This window comes from Spermophilus citellus (genome assembly GCF_964194105.1).
Source record: "Spermophilus citellus genome assembly, chromosome: 11".
In the NCBI taxonomy this organism is placed as follows: domain Eukaryota; kingdom Metazoa; phylum Chordata; class Mammalia; order Rodentia; family Sciuridae; genus Spermophilus; species Spermophilus citellus.
This window is the reverse complement of record NC_138192.1, coordinates 74,443,789-74,460,680: the sequence shown is the minus strand read 5'-3', so window position 1 is coordinate 74,460,680 and position 16,892 is coordinate 74,443,789. Positions and strand designations below refer to the sequence as shown.

The 16,892-nt window shown below is 40.6% G+C and overlaps 1 protein-coding gene and 1 pseudogene across 2 annotated transcripts in view; one reads left to right on the top strand and one right to left on the bottom strand.

The window, feature by feature from the left end:
* LOC308630743 (uncharacterized protein) overlaps nt 1-16,892 on the bottom strand; it is a 50,183-nt gene that overhangs the window by 21,138 nt on the left and 12,153 nt on the right. The gene's annotated exons all lie outside the window — the stretch shown is intronic.
* On the top strand, nt 8-1,193 carry LOC308631188 (small ribosomal subunit protein uS2B-like; annotated as a pseudogene). The gene has a single exon. The product of its transcript is annotated as a small ribosomal subunit protein uS2B-like (transcript).

Genomic DNA, 16,892 nt, shown 5'->3' with positions numbered 1-16,892 from the left:
TGCTACCCAGGGAGGGATCCATACAGCATTGTTCTTGATTCCCGTGGTAACTTTAAAGGGAAACTATCACAATGTCCAGAGCCCTTGATGTCCTGCAAATGAAGGAGGAGGATGTCCTCAAATTCCTTGCAGCAGGAACCGACTTAGGTGGCACCAACCTTGATTTCCAGATGGAAAAGTATATCTACAAAAGGAAAAGCGATTGCATCTACATCATAAATCTGAAGAGGACCAAGAGAAGCTTCTGCTGGCAGCTCGTGCCATTGTTGCCATTGAAAATCCTGCTGATGTCAGTGTCATATCCTCGAGGAATACTGGCCAGCGGGCTGTGCTGAAGTTTGCTGCTGCCACTGGAGCCACCCCTATTGCTGATGGCTTCACTCCTGGAACTTTAACTAACCAGATCCAGGCAGCTTTCTGGGAGCCACGTTTTCCGGTGGTTACTGATCCCAGGGCTGACCACCAGCCTCTTACAGAAGCGTCCTATGTCAATCTGCCTACCATTGTTTTGTGTAACACAGATTCTCCTCTGCACTGTGTGGACATTGCCATTCCATGCAACAACAAGGGAGCTCATTCTGTGGGTCTGATGTAGTGGATGCTGGCCCGAGAAGTTCTGCGCATGCATGGCACCATTTCCTGTGAGCACCCATGGGAGGTTATGCCTAATCTGTACTTCTACAGAGTTCCTGTAGAGATTGAAAAGGAAGAGCAGGCTGCTTCTGAAAAAGCTGTGACCAAGGAGGAATTTCAGGGTGAATGGACTGCTCCAGCTCCTGAATTCACTGCTACTCAACCTGAGGTTGCAGACTGGTCTGAAGGTGTGCAGGTGTCCTCTGTGCCTATCCAGCAGTTCCCTACTGAAGACTGGTCTGCAGCTCCCACTGCTCAGGCCACTGAGTGGGTAGGAACAACTACCGAGAGGTCTTGAGCTGTTCTGCAGACACGTATTAATAATAAGCAGGATGGAAATAAGGTTACAGAAAATAAACATCAATTTCTTAAAAAAAATTACTATTCAAGGGGTAGGGGCTGTAGCTCAGTGGCTGAACGCTTGCTTAGCATGTGTGAGGCACTGGATTCAATTCTCAGCATCACATATAAAGAAAGAAAAGTCCATCAACAACTAAAAAAATATCTTTAAAAAAATTTACTATTCAAATACCAGTGAAATAATGGTATTTTTTTGTAAGAAATTGCTACAAATGTAATATTTGAGGGAAAAGGCACAGTTAACTGACACATGGTAATTGTACAGTAATTTATGGGGTACAGTATGACATTTCAACACATGTATTAGATCAGATCAGGGTAATTGGCATATCCATCATCTCACACATTTTTCTTTCTTTTTTTTTTTTTGGTGAGAATGGGAAACATTCAAACTCCATTTTACTAGCTATTTTGAAATATACAATCATTTGTTGTCAACTATAGTTTTCCTACTGTGCTACTGAACATTAAAAGTTATTCTTCCTATTCAACCCTATCCTCATACCCATTTTGATTTGGGGGGTTTCAGATCCGAACTAAGGTCCCTGAATATCAGGGCTGTGCTGGCTTCCTTCGAGCTGCTTTGTCTTGCTTTCAGCTCATATTGGACCTTTATTTCTTGGACCCTGAGTCTTTCTTCCATCTCATATTCTGTCCCTGGTGAGCAGAGGACACTCCCTCCCTCCCTCTTTCCCTACCTCTCTCCCTCCCTCTCCCTCCCTCTTTCCCTCTCTCCTTCCTGATTGTCATGTCCTGAGCTGCTTTCCTCTGTCACACCCTCTGCCCTGATGATGGTCTGCCTCACCTCTGGCACAGAGCAATGGAGTGGCCATCTGTGGACTGAGAACTCGGAGCACCAAATAAACTTTTCCTCATCTAAAATTGTTCTTGTCAGGTCTTTTGGTCATGGTGGTAAAAAAGCTGACTAAAACACCTTGTCTTGCTCCTGATCTTAGAAGAAATGCTTTTAGTTCAATATACTGATGATATATAGCCTTTGTTATATTGAGATACAATCCTTCTATACCTAATTTATTCATGGCTTTTATCATGAAGGAGATGATAAATTTATCAAATGCTTTTTCTGCCTCTACTGAGATGATCATGTATTTTTTATCCTTCATTCTGTTGATGCGATATATTAGGTTTTTGAATTTGCATATGTTGAGCCCCCTTGCATCCTTGGGAAACCAATTTGATCATGGTAAAAGTCTTTTTGATGTGCTATTGAGTTCTATTTGCTAGCATTTTATTGAGCATTTTTGCATCTATGTTCATCAGGGATATTGTTCTATAGTTTTCTTATATACTTGTCTAGTTTTAATAACCCAGTAATTCTGGTCTCATAGAATATGTTTGAAAAGGTTCTTCCCTTTGAATTCTACAGAAAATTGGCAATACTTCTTTTCGTAAATTTCAGTAGTTAAGTATCTGGCTCTGGACTTTTCTTTATTGGGAAACTTTTTATTACTGATTCAATCTCATTACTTTTTAATTGATCTATTCAGGTATTTTATGTTCTCGTGGTTCTGTGTGTGTGTCTGTGTGTGGGGCTGGGGATTGAATCCAGGACCACATGCTAGGTAAGCACCACGGTTCACTTCTGGTAGATGCTATATGTCTATAAATTAGTCCATTTCTTCTAAGTTTTACAATTTGTTAGTGCCTATGCCTCATGCCTTGGGCAGTTAATTCAGAAATCGAATGAGGGCAATGAGGGATGAAGAAAAGAAACACACACACACACTGAGAGAAAAAGGTAGGGCCAGGTGGGGAGCCAAACTCTAATGGAGTTTGACCCAGAGCTAGCTCAGCACATTTATTATATAGGTTTCATCAAAAGGTTATTTGTGGGAAAGTTTCGGCAAAGCAGGCAATCTGAAGGATGCAGGACTGGTGGACATTGATGGCACCAGAAGATCTCAGAAATGACCATCTCCCAAATTAACATGTGAATGATAACTCCCACAGAGAACACTGGAATGTAGCCTTTGAGTCACCCCTTTAAAAGCCCCCTGTTCCTGCTGATGGGCAGAATCACAGCCTTTGGGACAGGAGTCTCCTGTGTTTCTCCTTTGCTAGCAAAGCAATAAACTTTCTTTTTCATTTTTCTCAAAACCATGTCCTCATTATTGAATTGGCAACGGGGACAGGGACCAAGCTTTTGGCAACAGAAACCCATTGCTTCATGAACTTCCCTTGTAGTATTGTTTTTACTATATCTCACAAGTTTTGCTATATTGTGTTTCCATTTTTGTTTTGAGAAAATTTAAAACCTTCTTCCTTGATGATCCACTATTTAAAAATGTGTTGATCAGTCTCTCTATATTTGTATCATTTCTAAAGTTTCTCTTGTTGACTTCTAGTTTCATCTATTTTCATCAGAAAAGATAACAGGATAAGATTTCAGTGGCTTTGAGTTTAAGGCTTGTTTTGTGGTTCGTTAGATATTCTTTCCTACAGATAATTTCATGTGCTGAGGAAGGGAATGTGTATTCATTCTGCAGCAGTGGATGAAATGTACTATAAATGTCTGTTAAGTCTATTTGATCTACAGTATAATTTTACTGATGCTTCTTGTTTTACTTTTGTCTGGATGATCATTGATGAAAATGGGTGTTGATAGCCCCTACTATTACTGTATTGGAGTCTCTCTCTCCCTTTAGGTATAATAGTGTTTGTTTTCTAAAACAAAAGTGTTTTAGAAAACACTTCAGAAAACAAAATTGGGTGCTCTGACATTAGGTACATATGTTTATGATCTTTATATCTTCTTGAATTGATCCCTTTGCAGTCTGTGATCTTTGCTTGCAAAGTGAGTTTCTTATCGATAGCATATTGTTGTTGTTGTTGTTTAATATTGTTTTAGTTGTAGATGGATATAATACCTTTATTTTATTTATTTTTATGTGGTGCTGAGGATCCAATTCAGTGCCTCACATGTGCAAGGCAAGTGCTCTTCCACTGAGCCCTTGTTTTTTTTTTTTTTTTTTAAATCCATTTGGTCAGCCTGTATTATATTATTTATTTATTTATTTGCAGTCCTGGGGATGGGACCCAGAGCTTTGAGCATGCTAGCCAAGCACTCTATCACTGAACCACATCCCCAGCCTGGTCTGTGTATTTTAATTGGAGAATTTAGTCAAGGTTATTAAGGACTATTTTGGGGTTTTTTTCCTTCTAGTTGTTTTAAATATTCTTTGTTCTTCCTCTTCTGTTGTGGCTTGATGGTTTACTGTATTGACAATATTTCATTCTTTTTCTCTTTTGTGTATCTGCTCTTAGGATTTATACTCACATGCTTTCATGATAGTAGTTCTTTATCTTTCACTTCTGGAGGACTCCCTTAAGCATCTTTTATAAGGCTAGGCTAGTGGTCATGAATTCCCTCAGTTTTTGCTTATCTTGGCTGTTCTTTATTTCTTCTTTGTTTCTGAAGATAGTGTTGGGGGTGGATAGTTATCTTGACTGAGGGTTATTTTCTTTTAGGACTTGGAATATATAGTTCCATTCCCTCCTGGCCCATAGGGTTTCTTCTGAGAGATATGCTTAAATGTGAGTTGCTGGTTTTCTCCTGGAGATTTAAGAACACTTGGTTGGGTGTGGTGGTACATGCCCATAATCCTGGCTACTTGAGAGGCAGAGGCAGGAATATGGTGCATTCAAGGCTGTCCTCAGTGAGACCCTATCTCAAAAATTAAAAGAAGTGGGAGGCTGAGGATTCAGTACAATGGTAGAGTGCTCCTGGGTTCAAGTCCCACTGAACCTCCCCACCTCTCCCTATTTATTTATATATTTATTTATTTATGAGATACTTTTGACAATTTGACTATAATATGCCATGGTGAAATTTTTTTCTTAGTTATGTTTATTTGAAGTTCTATAAGCCTTCTGTACATGGGTATCCATATATTTCCCAAGGTCAGGGAAAATTTCTGCTATTATTTCATTGAATAAGTGTTCTGTGCCCTAACCTTCATCTCATCACTTTCAGGTATTCCAAAAAGGCAGGTGTTTGTCCCCCACCCACTTTTTCCTTGCTTGCTTCATTTCTTTCTCTTTATGTTTTTCTCCTCTTTTTTCTTTTTGCCTGAATAGGATATTTCAGAAGACTATCTTTAAATTCAGATAATTTTTTTTCTATTGCTTGATCTAGTCTGTTGTTGGGGCTTTTAACTCTACCTTTTGACTTATTGAGCTCTTTTCATTTTGAACATTTCTGTTTTGTTCTTTTTGAAAATCTCTTTGCTGAATTCCTCAGTCATATTCTCTTTTTTTCCCTGTATTCTTAATTTCATTTAGCTGTTTATCTTTATTCTCTTGGATCTCATTGAGCTTTTTAATAATCACTCTTTTAAATTCTTTATAGGCATTTCATTCTCTTGGATTTCTTTAGTATCTGTTGCTAGAGAGTTATTATGTTCTTTGGAGGAATGATATTAATTTGGTTTTTCATATTTCTTGTGTTCCTATGCTGAGGTTTGTGCATCTCTTGGATTAGCTATCCCTACCACTTTTATGGAGTAGCCTTCTTAGTAAGCAGCTTTCTCCTGAAGGTACACCTTAGAGTATTGGTTGTTATGCAGTGTTGGCTTTGATTCCAGCTGGGTGCTATAGTAGTTTCCCTGTTGCTTCTTTGGCTGTGATTAGTGAGTTTGGGCACAGTGTATACTGTGTCAACTGTCTCTGCAGGCCATGCAAGAGGGGGACACATTAGCAGTTCAGGCAGGTGGTTAAACAGCAGTAGGTGCAGGGTGCTCACTGTATAGCTACTCTCACGAAGGGGTGGTGGCCTTTGTCAGTCAATGGAGTTTCCTCAGACACTATTGATGCTGGCTCAGCTACTAACAAGGGTCTCTGGTATTGGTAGCATCAGCAATTATAAGGGGCCTGAAACACTTGTTCTCTAGTTGTGTAGGTCCAGATTCTGCACAGGGAAAGGAGGTGGAAGTAACTGCAGAATCTTCTCCGGTGTTCACATCCAGTCCTGATAGTAGTACAGTTGTCAGAAAAGGTATGAGGATAGTAATAATGGGAACTGTTGATTTCCAGTGCTTTCCTACCATCACTCATCTGAAAATGCAGCTAAATACAGTAAATACCTGTTACTATAGCTCTTCTTTCTGGAAAAGGAAGTGAGTGCTAGGTACCTCTATTCAGTCATCTTGTCGTAGCTCAAGAATCTTAAGAAAGATTTTTGTCATTTCAGTTCACAGGTCTTGAAATTTCCAGGAACTGTACTAAAGGGGATTATTATGGTTTAGATATAAGGTGTCTTGCCCTCAAAAAAAACTCACATTAGGTAATGTAGGATTGTTCAGAGGTGAAATGTCTAGATTTTGAGAGCTGTAACATAATTAATGGGTTAATCCATTTTATGGATTAATAATGTGAATGGATAACTGGATGGCAACTGTGGACAGCTGGGGCATGGCTGGAGGAAGTAGATCACTGGGGTCCTGGCTTTGGGATTATATTTGTTCCTGGCTCCTCGGTTACTCTACATTTACTGGCTGCCATGAGCTGAGTACCTTTCCTGTGCTATGCCCTTCCGCCATGATGCTCTGCCTTACTTCAGGCTCAGAGCAATGGAATTGGTGCAACATGGGTTGAGACTTCTGAAACTATGAACCAAAAATACATTTTTTCCTCTTCTAATCTTATCAGACATTTTGTCAGACATTTTGGTCATAGCGGTGAAAAGCTGACTAATGCAGGGCTGTATCCAAGAAATCTCATCAGTACTGTCATCTGATTAAATGTCAGAATTTTGAAATTTGAGCTGATGCAGTAGTGGGATGAGACTCTGGGGATCTTGAAAGAGGAATGAGTATATTTTGTATGTGTGTGAATTGTTGCAATAGTGCAGACTGTGGCAGATAGTACTTTTCCAAAGAATGGTGGCAATAAAGATGATTTGTTTGCAGCATGAGCTTGCCACTCATTTTCTTGAATCTGGGCTAGCCTTAGTAATTTGATTTTAATCAATAAAATATGCCAGGGTTGTCACTAAGTGATGTCTTTGGCTAAGTATAAAAAGACCATGTAGCTTTTGCCTGCTTTGGAATGTCTAGTCTTCCAATGTTCAGGCCCTAGACAGTCCCTCTTAGAATCCAGCTGCCATGTTATATGAAGCCCAATCAACACGGGGGTGGGGGGGCACACAAATAGAGGCTCTGGTAGACAGACTCAACTAAGTTCAGACTTCAAGTCATTTTAGCTCAGGTGACACATACATAAGTGAAACAGTCTCCAGGTGATTCTAGCTCCTAAACATATGAATTGCCCTTAACTAAATCACTCCCAATTGAGGCCCCAGACACAAGTCACCACCACTGTGCCCTTTGGGAAATCCTGTCCTGCAGAATACAGGAGCATAATACAGTAATTGTTATTTTATGCCATAGAAGGTTGGATGGTTCCATTTGTCAATAGATAAATCAGAACCGTTATGTATACAAATGTTCATAAAAATCATACTATTTTCAAGCAGAAAAGGACCACAAGAGATCACTCAGTCCTGTTCTCCAAATTTTCAGATAAAGAAACTGAACTTCATAGAGTTACGTGACTTGCCTAACGTGAGCAAATTCCTGGCAGCAGACCAAGCTATGCCATTACAGTACAGATAGGCCCACCATGCAGACTCCTATGAACTGGAGTGGCATCAATTGCTCTGGCAGGAATAGATCCTTCACTAAAGTTCCATCTGTCTGCAAAGATAAGGGTCTCATTTTGAGTAAATCTTTAAACCAAAGCTTCCCTAAAACCCATCTGAAGAGTCAGCCCTCACATTACTAGGCTGCCCAACTTCTTTTTTTCTTTGCCTAGCCTTGCCTGGTCTCTATTCCTTCCTTCTATGTGACTTCTCTTCTCCATTGTTTTCTTCCACTTTTCCTTCCTTAGGTACTGTGCATTGAAATGTTATACATCAACCCATGGCCCCAAAGACATGAGTTGTGCTGGTACTTCATGGGATATAAACTCAGCAGAAGTGAAAGGAATCATCTAGCTGTTCAGTAGTTTTCAGAGAAGATGGGGATGCAAAACACCCCCTCTACTGGGAGACTTCTGAGGCATCTCATCAGTCACCAGGGCTTCTAAGGAATTACATTTGGAAATCTCCTTACTCTCTTTCCCAATTATAGATGAGGAAATTAATCTCAGAAAAGTGAATTGATCTCCCCCCACCTCCTAGATTTCCTACACGGTCTTTTTGTTCCTATGGATCTCAGAACCAAAATCCCCAAGAATCAAAATAGGCAGTTGCAATTTCCCTTTTAAAGATCTTATCTATAACAATTTCATTTAAAAATCACTGATATTCAAAGAATATACTTTTTCTATAAAGAAAATCAGTAGAGGAAGAGGATTAGGGAGGAAAAGGGGGAGTTGGGAGAGACTGAGGAATGAAATTGACCAAATTATGTGCATATACAAATATATCACAATGAATCCCTCAATTATATATATTTGTAATGCACAATAAAGTAAAAAAAAATAAAGAATATATTTTCAAATCACAAATTTAGAGTACCTAGATAACAACTATAAATTGTAGGATTGAGAGTGTGTGAAGGGTTTTCTTAAAGTGTTTAACAGAGCATATGTATCTTCTCAAGAGCAGGGATCTAGAACAGACATGAAGCGGGAGGAATCTAAATAAGGACATACTCTGCAAAGAAAAAGGAATAAGCTTCATGAGGAAGGAATACAGAAACTAAGACTTTAAAGACCAAGCTGGGGAAGGTACTAGGGATTGTTTGTACTCAAGTGTGCCTAAGATGTTTGACAGCCCTGTTCCACTGAGGAGCTGGAAGTACATTCTGGAACAAAGCTGGAGCCTTTCATTCTAAACCCAGTAATACTGTTTGTTGGAGTTCTATGTTTCTGTTTCTGTTTGTTTTATAGAAAACTTTCAGAACAGACAAAGAGATGATATAACTAACACAGAGATGAAGACATCAGAGAACGAAGGTGAAATTAATTAACCTGATTAAGATCAAGGATTAGTTCATTTAAATCATTTTCTTAACTACCTTTGGATTGTAAATTCTTTTAGAATTCAATTAAATTTTAGATCCAGAAAAATACATACGTTAGGGCTAAGGCTCAGTGGTAAAGTGTGAGGCACTGGGTTCGATCCTCAGCACTACATTAAAAAATAAATACATAAAAAGATATGTGTCCATTTACAACTAAAAAGATTTTTAAAAATGCATACATTAAAGAATTTTCATATTTCCTAATCACTCTTGGGCTGCAATAGCAAAATACAATAAATTGGGTTTATAAACAAATTTATTCTTCACCGTCTTGGAGCTGCAAGTCAAGATCAGGGTAACAATATGGTTGGGTTTTAGTGAGGGTGTACTTCCGGGTTTCAGACTGCCAACTACTTATAGCCTGACATAGTGGAAAGAGGGCAAGAGAGAGCTCTCTGGGTCTCCTAGCCCAGAAGCTAATCCCATTTTTGAGAGCTGTACTTTCGTGATCTTATTATCTCCCAAGAGTTCCTTTTCCTCCCATCACTGGGCACAAGGTTTCAACAAAGGAATTTTAGGGGAATACATACATTCAGTCTGTAACAGCATCCAGTGCTCATTCATGAACCTCATATCTGTGAATCTCTGGGCTAAATATAGGATAAATGCAGATAATGGATAAAGCAGTTAAAGTGATGAACTTCATTTACATTTTGTAATGGAAACAGAATATTATTGAAAGGATTTAAAAATTAGGCTGGATGCAGGGGTGCATACCTGTAATCCCAGCAGCTCTGGAGGAGAAAGCAAAGCCAGTTCAAAGTGACACACTAAGCAACTTAGTGAGCCCCTGTCTCTAAATAAAATACAAAAAAACAAAAGAGCTGGGGATGTGGCTCAGTGGTGGAGTGCCCCTGAATTCAATCCCTGGTACCAAAAAAAAAAAAAAAAAAAAAAAAGACTCAGTTTGTGTGGTTATGTAGGACATATGGAGATGAACTTTTTTTGCGGGGGGCGGGGAGATAGTGCTGGGGATTGAATCCAGGGCCTATGCCTGAGCATGTACTTTGTCACTGAGCTGTACTCCCAACACCTGTTTGCTTTTTTTTTTTTTTTAATCCCCTGACTTTATTTTGTTTACTGTGACTTTCCTGCCCTACAATATCAGCTTCCTGCAAGCATTTAGCTTATGTTTGCTGTTTCCCTGGTGCCTAAAACAGTGACCACTATATAAGAGCCCCATAAATAGCCAAAGAAGTGAAGAGTTGAATGAAGTTCTCTGAGTACTCAAGCATGGCAAAGGTAGAAAGCAGCATCCTAGGAAGGCATAGTCCATGAGGAGAGAGCTAATTTTAGGACACTAGCAGATGCAGCCTAGGAAGAGCTAAAAGGTGATGTCACACAGGCTTGCTTTCTCAGGGACTCTGAAAGGAATGCAGTTCACACAGGAGCACTGCTAATAAGTGTCCCAGAAGTATTATGTGATCTATCAGGATATTTATCTAGTAACTATTATAGACACCGAATAATGACTTAAACAAGGCAGGCATAGGTAAAAGTCTAACTGACCGCCCAGGAATATTGGGCTGCTCTGCTTGAGGCAGAAGCTTGGGCAGAGCATCTGTTTTGCTGTTCTGTAGTCTTCCAGGGCATTGTCATTCTCTTGGTTGAGTTGGAGGCTACTATCACACCTTCATTTCAGCCTCAAAGGAGGAAAAAAAAGAATGCATGTGACTTTATCTTTCTCTTTCTTCACAGTGCTAGGAGTCAAACTCAGGGTTTTGCACATGCTAGGCAAGTGCTCCACCCCTGAGCCATAGCCCTGTCTCTTAAACCTTCTTTTGAGGATGTCACATAGAAGTGACATTCATCTTAGGCTCACATCCCAGTGGTGATAATGAAGTCATGTGGCCACACCTAACCACAGGGAGACTGGGACATGTCTGTAGATGGATATATATCCATGTGCATCTCTGAACTTGGGGATTACTCCTATTAAACTGAAGAAGGGAGAGACAGATAATTGGTAGTCTCTCACCAGTGAGGAAGCATCATGGCTGATGCTGGAAACTTTGTCCAGGCCTTTCTGGTCTACATATGACTCATTATTTTTGACAACCTGTGTCACAGGCTGTGGGAGGCAGCCACTGAAAGGATCACAATAACTCCTGCCTCCAGGTATTCAAGCCCTTGCGTCGTGTTCTTGAACAACTTCCTTCAAGTGAATAGAATGTTGGTAGGCTGTCACTTGTTATTGGATTATTAAAAACATCCTCCCATCTTGCTAGCTGACTCTGTTGCCTTCCCAGCTTGCATGCTTTGATGAGGCAGCCATGTTGGAGAGGCTCAGATGGCAAGAAACTGAGGTCAGTCTCCAGACAACACTCAGGAAAGAACAGAGGCTCGCTCGCAGTCCAATAGCCCACAAAGAACTGCATCCAGCCAACATTCACTGAATTTGGAAATGGATACTTCACCAGTCAGGCTGTTAGATTACACCTCATCCCTGCAATGCCTTGACCCAGAAGCAGAGGTTACAACTGAGTTGTGACTGGATTGCTGATGCACAGTACTCGTGAGGTACTGTTTTTTTTTTTTTTTTTGGTGGTGATGGTAGTTTTTTTTTGGGGGGGGGTTGTTGTTATGAGCCTATAAGTTTGTGGTAATTTGTTCAACAAAAAAAATGATACATAGGAGTTTTGTGAGGACCTGCTAAGTGCTTTGAGTGCACCCTTTTTAGGAGAACCATACCTGTCCTTTCTGAGATATGGTCTTCCATCTTCCACACGATACCCTCCATAGCACCATACCTCCCCAAAGATTCTCTCCTTAGCTCTAGTTTATTCCCCAAATCCTCCTGCTTTTGTGGAATTTTTCCTCTGAATGGTCATATCCTATAATTTTCTAAGTAAATTAGATTTTGATAACAATAGGAACAAGGTGATAGGGGATGTCTCTAAAAGCTGCAGTAATGTGACTTGGGGAATTCGAGGGAGTAACTAATAACTGGGAAGTAGAGATTGCCTCAGAGAAGCCATCAAACCCAGGATTAGGGAAAGGGTAAAGGAACATGATTAGCAGCTTCCTAGAACCACCATGGTACCCCAACCCAAACAGCCAAAGGCAGAAAGAGACTTTGATCTTTAACCCCAAGACTTTAATTGTAACTGCTGATAGGAAGAGATAATATCAGTTAAACCTATGGCATCCTTACTATTCTGACCTTACTTACCATACAATCTTACATTCACACAAAATTATTTGTTGAGTATATACTATATACCAGGTACTATATTAGGCTCTGGTAAGCAGTAGTGAATAGCCCCTGCTGTCTTTGTGCTCCAGGGCACTCCCTGTTGACTTTATGTATCTTCTACTAGATTGTAGGTCCCATGAAGACAAGGACTTTGTGTAACTTTCATTGTAGATGGTCATTATCTTTGCCATCTGTAGAAATTTAATAGATATTTATGGAATAAATGAACATGAATGGAAATGAGAATAAGGAGCTAACACATCAAGGGAGAGAGTAAGCATTACAATATTGTGGTATCATTAGGGTGCAAATTCTTTGAGGACTGGAGTTTTGTTTTGTTGAATACTATATATCTCCTATGTCCAAAACAGTGCCTGGCACCTAGGAGGCACTCCACAGATTGATGCTAAAGAAGCAAATATCCACTTTCAGAGAGTGGATTTCCAAAGGTAACCTAAAATGCTTATATTATTTCTTTAAGAGTTCTATGTGGGCTGGGGCTGTAGCTCAGTGGCAGATCGCTTGTGTGAGGCACTGGGTTTGATCCCCAGCACCACATAAATATAAACAAATAAAATAAAGACATTTTGTCCATTTATAGCTACCAAAATATTTTTTAAAAAGAGTTCTATGTTGCTATTAAAATAAGTAAATCATCACGGCTGGGAGACCAGTGGGATTACACAGGTGGCAGGCTCCATATGAGAACCCTGGGCTGCTGGCTCTTGGCTGGTTTATCTTTTGCAGATATTGGTATTGGTTGCTTCATATGTACAATGAAGAGGTTGATTGGGAAACCAAGATCATTTGGTTGTAAACTTTTATGAGTCTTTGATTCTGAATTGTCACAGCAAGATATAGATTTATTATTTGAGGACTTGCCATCATCAAAATGCTCAGAAATTTCTCCACCCACTTGGATTTTTTTCTTGTAAGGAAGTGTTTCTCTTATAATGGTCTTCTAATCACCTATTTTATGGAGATTGTGGAAATGGTTATAATGAAGGTAGCTTCCTGAGCCTCACGCTGGACTTAATGAATCAGCAGTTCTAGGGATGTAACTCAGGATTCTGCATTTAAATAAGCATCCCAAGCTGGGTGTGGTGGCGCATGCTTGTAATCCCAGAGGCACAGAGGCTGAGGCAGTGCCGCAGTCTGTCTCCAAGCTTCAGACGTTCCCTGTAAGGGCCATCAAATGCCGCAGTCTGGCTGGGCACAAAATCACCGAGCCACCACACAAGCCTTCTAGATTCCAACAGCAATTCTTTTATTCCCGAACTCTCACCGGCACTCTACACGCACGTTCTGGGGAAAATACACACCCTCCACCAGGTTCTGCATACCAAATACCCTCTGAATCCCTCGAGAACTCAAGGGAACTCAAGGAGTGGGCACCTGAGGCAGCAGGATACGCCCTATTCCCAGCAGGATCCACCCTAAACCCGGATTGCCCTAAACCCGGATCCGCCCTAAACCCAGATCTGCCCTAATCCCTGAGCAAGGTCACCTTTCATGCAATGTCACTGCAAATGACCTGGGTCCAAGGCAAGCCCATTTCCACAATGGAGAGTCCTCCCTCTAAGCAACATTGGGTAGGCTGACAAGGAAATTGCCATGTGTCATTCCTACTTGGCTATGGCTCTCAGCAAGGCAGGAGGATTGCGAGTTCAAAGCCAGCCTTAGCAACTTAGTGAAGGCCCTAAGCAACTCAGTGAAACTCTGTCTCTAAATAAAAATTTAAAAAAGGGATGAGGATGTGGCTCAGTGGTTAAGTGTCCCTGGGTTCAATCCCTGGTACAAAAAAAAAAAAAAATCCATACACATAAAAAGTTGAGAGCCTCTGTTTGCAGTCCTTCAGCTACTAAAGAAGCCAAACTTAATACTGCTTCCATGAGTCTTCTTCAGGTCTCCAGGATCTCCAACCACTTCTCCCTTTTCTAGGCTGCTGGGGTTCTATGCGTGTGCTTGTTCTTTAGTGCATTATAGATGATACTTGTTTCATTTGATCCAGGATGCTCTCACTTTCTCCTCTGTAAAATTAGGGGTTACTCTAGATGGTTTTTAAGTTCTCTAACTCCTGCATGTTAAATCTTCCCAACTAGAATTTATAGTAATAGAACTTATCTAGTCTTCAAGAACACCTTTGATCTCCCAATGTTTCCAGGACATTTTGGGAAAATGCTACAGACAGCATCAACCTACCTTCTTGTTATTCACTAGGGATCCTCCTAAAGGACCCCTGAGCAATGGTGATTGGATAGTTTTAACTTAGGGACAAAGAGAGAGGGGCCCATTTACAAAACAAACAAACAAAAAAAAACTTTGGTGTTATTTGTTAGAAACTTCCCTAGGCCTGATAATTCCCCAGCAGCTTTCTATAACTCCCAAGATCAGAAGCTGTTTTTCAACAGCCTATTTTACTCAAATCACATTCTTTTCTGAGAAACATCTGAGATGCATCTTGAACAAGAAATGTCTCATGGAAAAGAGTGGAGAGTAGGCTAATGACTGAGATGAAACCAGAGGAAGAGTCTGAAATTAGATCAATATCTACAACCTCCTAAGTTTTTGTAGTGCTCCGGAAAAGCCCCAGGCCTCAGCAGCTCCCTTGGGGAGTTTTAAAAAGGTTTTTAAAAAGCAAAGGAGAGGCTTGTTGTAACTGTGCTTGTCTTTTAGAAGTGCCACTGTGGCATTTCTGCAGCACAGGGTGTACGTGTGTATTTGACTCTTACTGGTGGAGTTTATACGTGCCCTATGATATTTAGTTATTAATCATCCAGTGACACTGACTTGGATGAGTTAGCCAAGTATTTCTTTTAAGAAAACAGATGTTTCTAAGAAGTCACTGTTCTAATTTATGAGAAAAAAAAATCCACTAACATGTAAAATGTGATTTATTTTTAAAAATGAAGAGAAAAATGTGATTTATAATTTAAAAATGTAAATCTTCAGGCTGGGATTATGGCTCAGTGGTAGAGCACTTGCCTAGCCTGTGTAAGGCCTGGGTTCGATCTTCAGCACCACATAAAAATAAAGGTATTGTGTCTATCTACAACTAAATTTTTTTTAAAATGTAAATCTTCCATTGCTATTAAATACTATAAAAGGTCACTGTCTGCATTATTGTATAACATCCATGTTATGAATCACTTTGTAAGGGCCGGTGATATGGCTCATGGTAGAGCACTTGCCTAGCATATGCAAGGCATCGGGTTTCATACCCAGAACCACAAAAAATAAATAAAATAAATCTTTAATAAGATGATTATTGTCTTTTCATTGGGAGTAAGAGCCCAATTTTCTCATTTGGAGGGCATGTTGGTTGAATGGCTTCTCCATTTCCATTTCCCCAAAGTAACTTGTAAGAAATGTTTTAGGCTAGATTTGCTTATTTTCCATCTCATACATGATTAGAATAAGAAAAATCTTAAGCCAGTGGTTCTCAAACTGTAGGGTGTCTTGGAATACCAGGAAGATTTAAGACAGACTTCTAGGCCCCCTGAGTTTCTCAGTCAGTCTAGGGGCTGAACTCACAATTTGGATTTCTAACAAGTGATCTCAAGTGATGCTGATGCTGCTGATTTGGGGACCTGCTTTCCTTTACCATCATCTCTGTGTGAAAAATCCAATTGGGTTCTGAATACTGCAGGTGAAGTTTGTGGATTGTTTTTGAAAGCAGAATGCCCATTTGTGGAATGAAACAGTTCGTCAGTGTTACCTGAAGCAGCTGGGTTTGGTTATGGGGAGCTCAAAAGGGTACCGTGATGCCTTTCATTGTTCATGTCAGCAGCGTCTGGTGCCTCCAACAAGGAGACACGGAGGTTTAGGAAGGTACTTGGATGACTTTGCAGAGGGAGTAGGCCCCCAAAGGTGTGTGTCTTCAAGCTCAACAGAGTTGAGCAGTAATGACACTGTGGTGGCCGCTGTCACACTCTTGGTGTAGGACAAAGAGAGAACTGTCCCTAGACCCCATCAAGGATTGTGGCATTAGCAGCCATAGTCCCCAAGCTGCAGGATGTAAAGAAGACCTTCCTCTAGACTCTCAGGATGAATGTGGGAGATACCTGGGCCTGTGGCATGAGCAGCCACAGTTCTAGAACCACAGGGTAGGATGGGGCCTTACCCAGGTCCCATGGGTTGAACACAGGTGCTCTGGGGACTATGACATTGGTAATCACAGACTCAGAGTTGTAGAACAAAGCAGGTCTTCCTTAGGTCCCATGGGTGATTGCAGTTGTTACTCCTACTTGTAATGCTATTAGCAGCTGTTGTGTAGCTGTGTGACCCAGGTGATAAGTACAAATGGTAACAGGGCTTTTGACACCAATAGATAAGGTCCCAAGTCCAAAGGCTGTGTAAAATACCTTTCCTAAGTCCCCTAGGGCTTGTGCATTTCAATGCTTGGGCTTATAGTGCTGGTGTTCATGCTGCTGGAGGTGAAAGAAATGGAGGAGACCTTCATGAGTTGAGCAAGGATGATGCTAGGTCTTGTGGCTTTGATATCTTATGGTTTTGGAGGTACAGGATATGGCTGGAAATGTCCCTCGATCATGTGGAGCAAGCTGCATCTTGGGGGCAAAGCTTGTGGCATTGGCAGCCCCAGTCCTGGAGTTACAGGACACAGATGAGTCCTTTCCCAGGCTCCCAGGTACAAACCT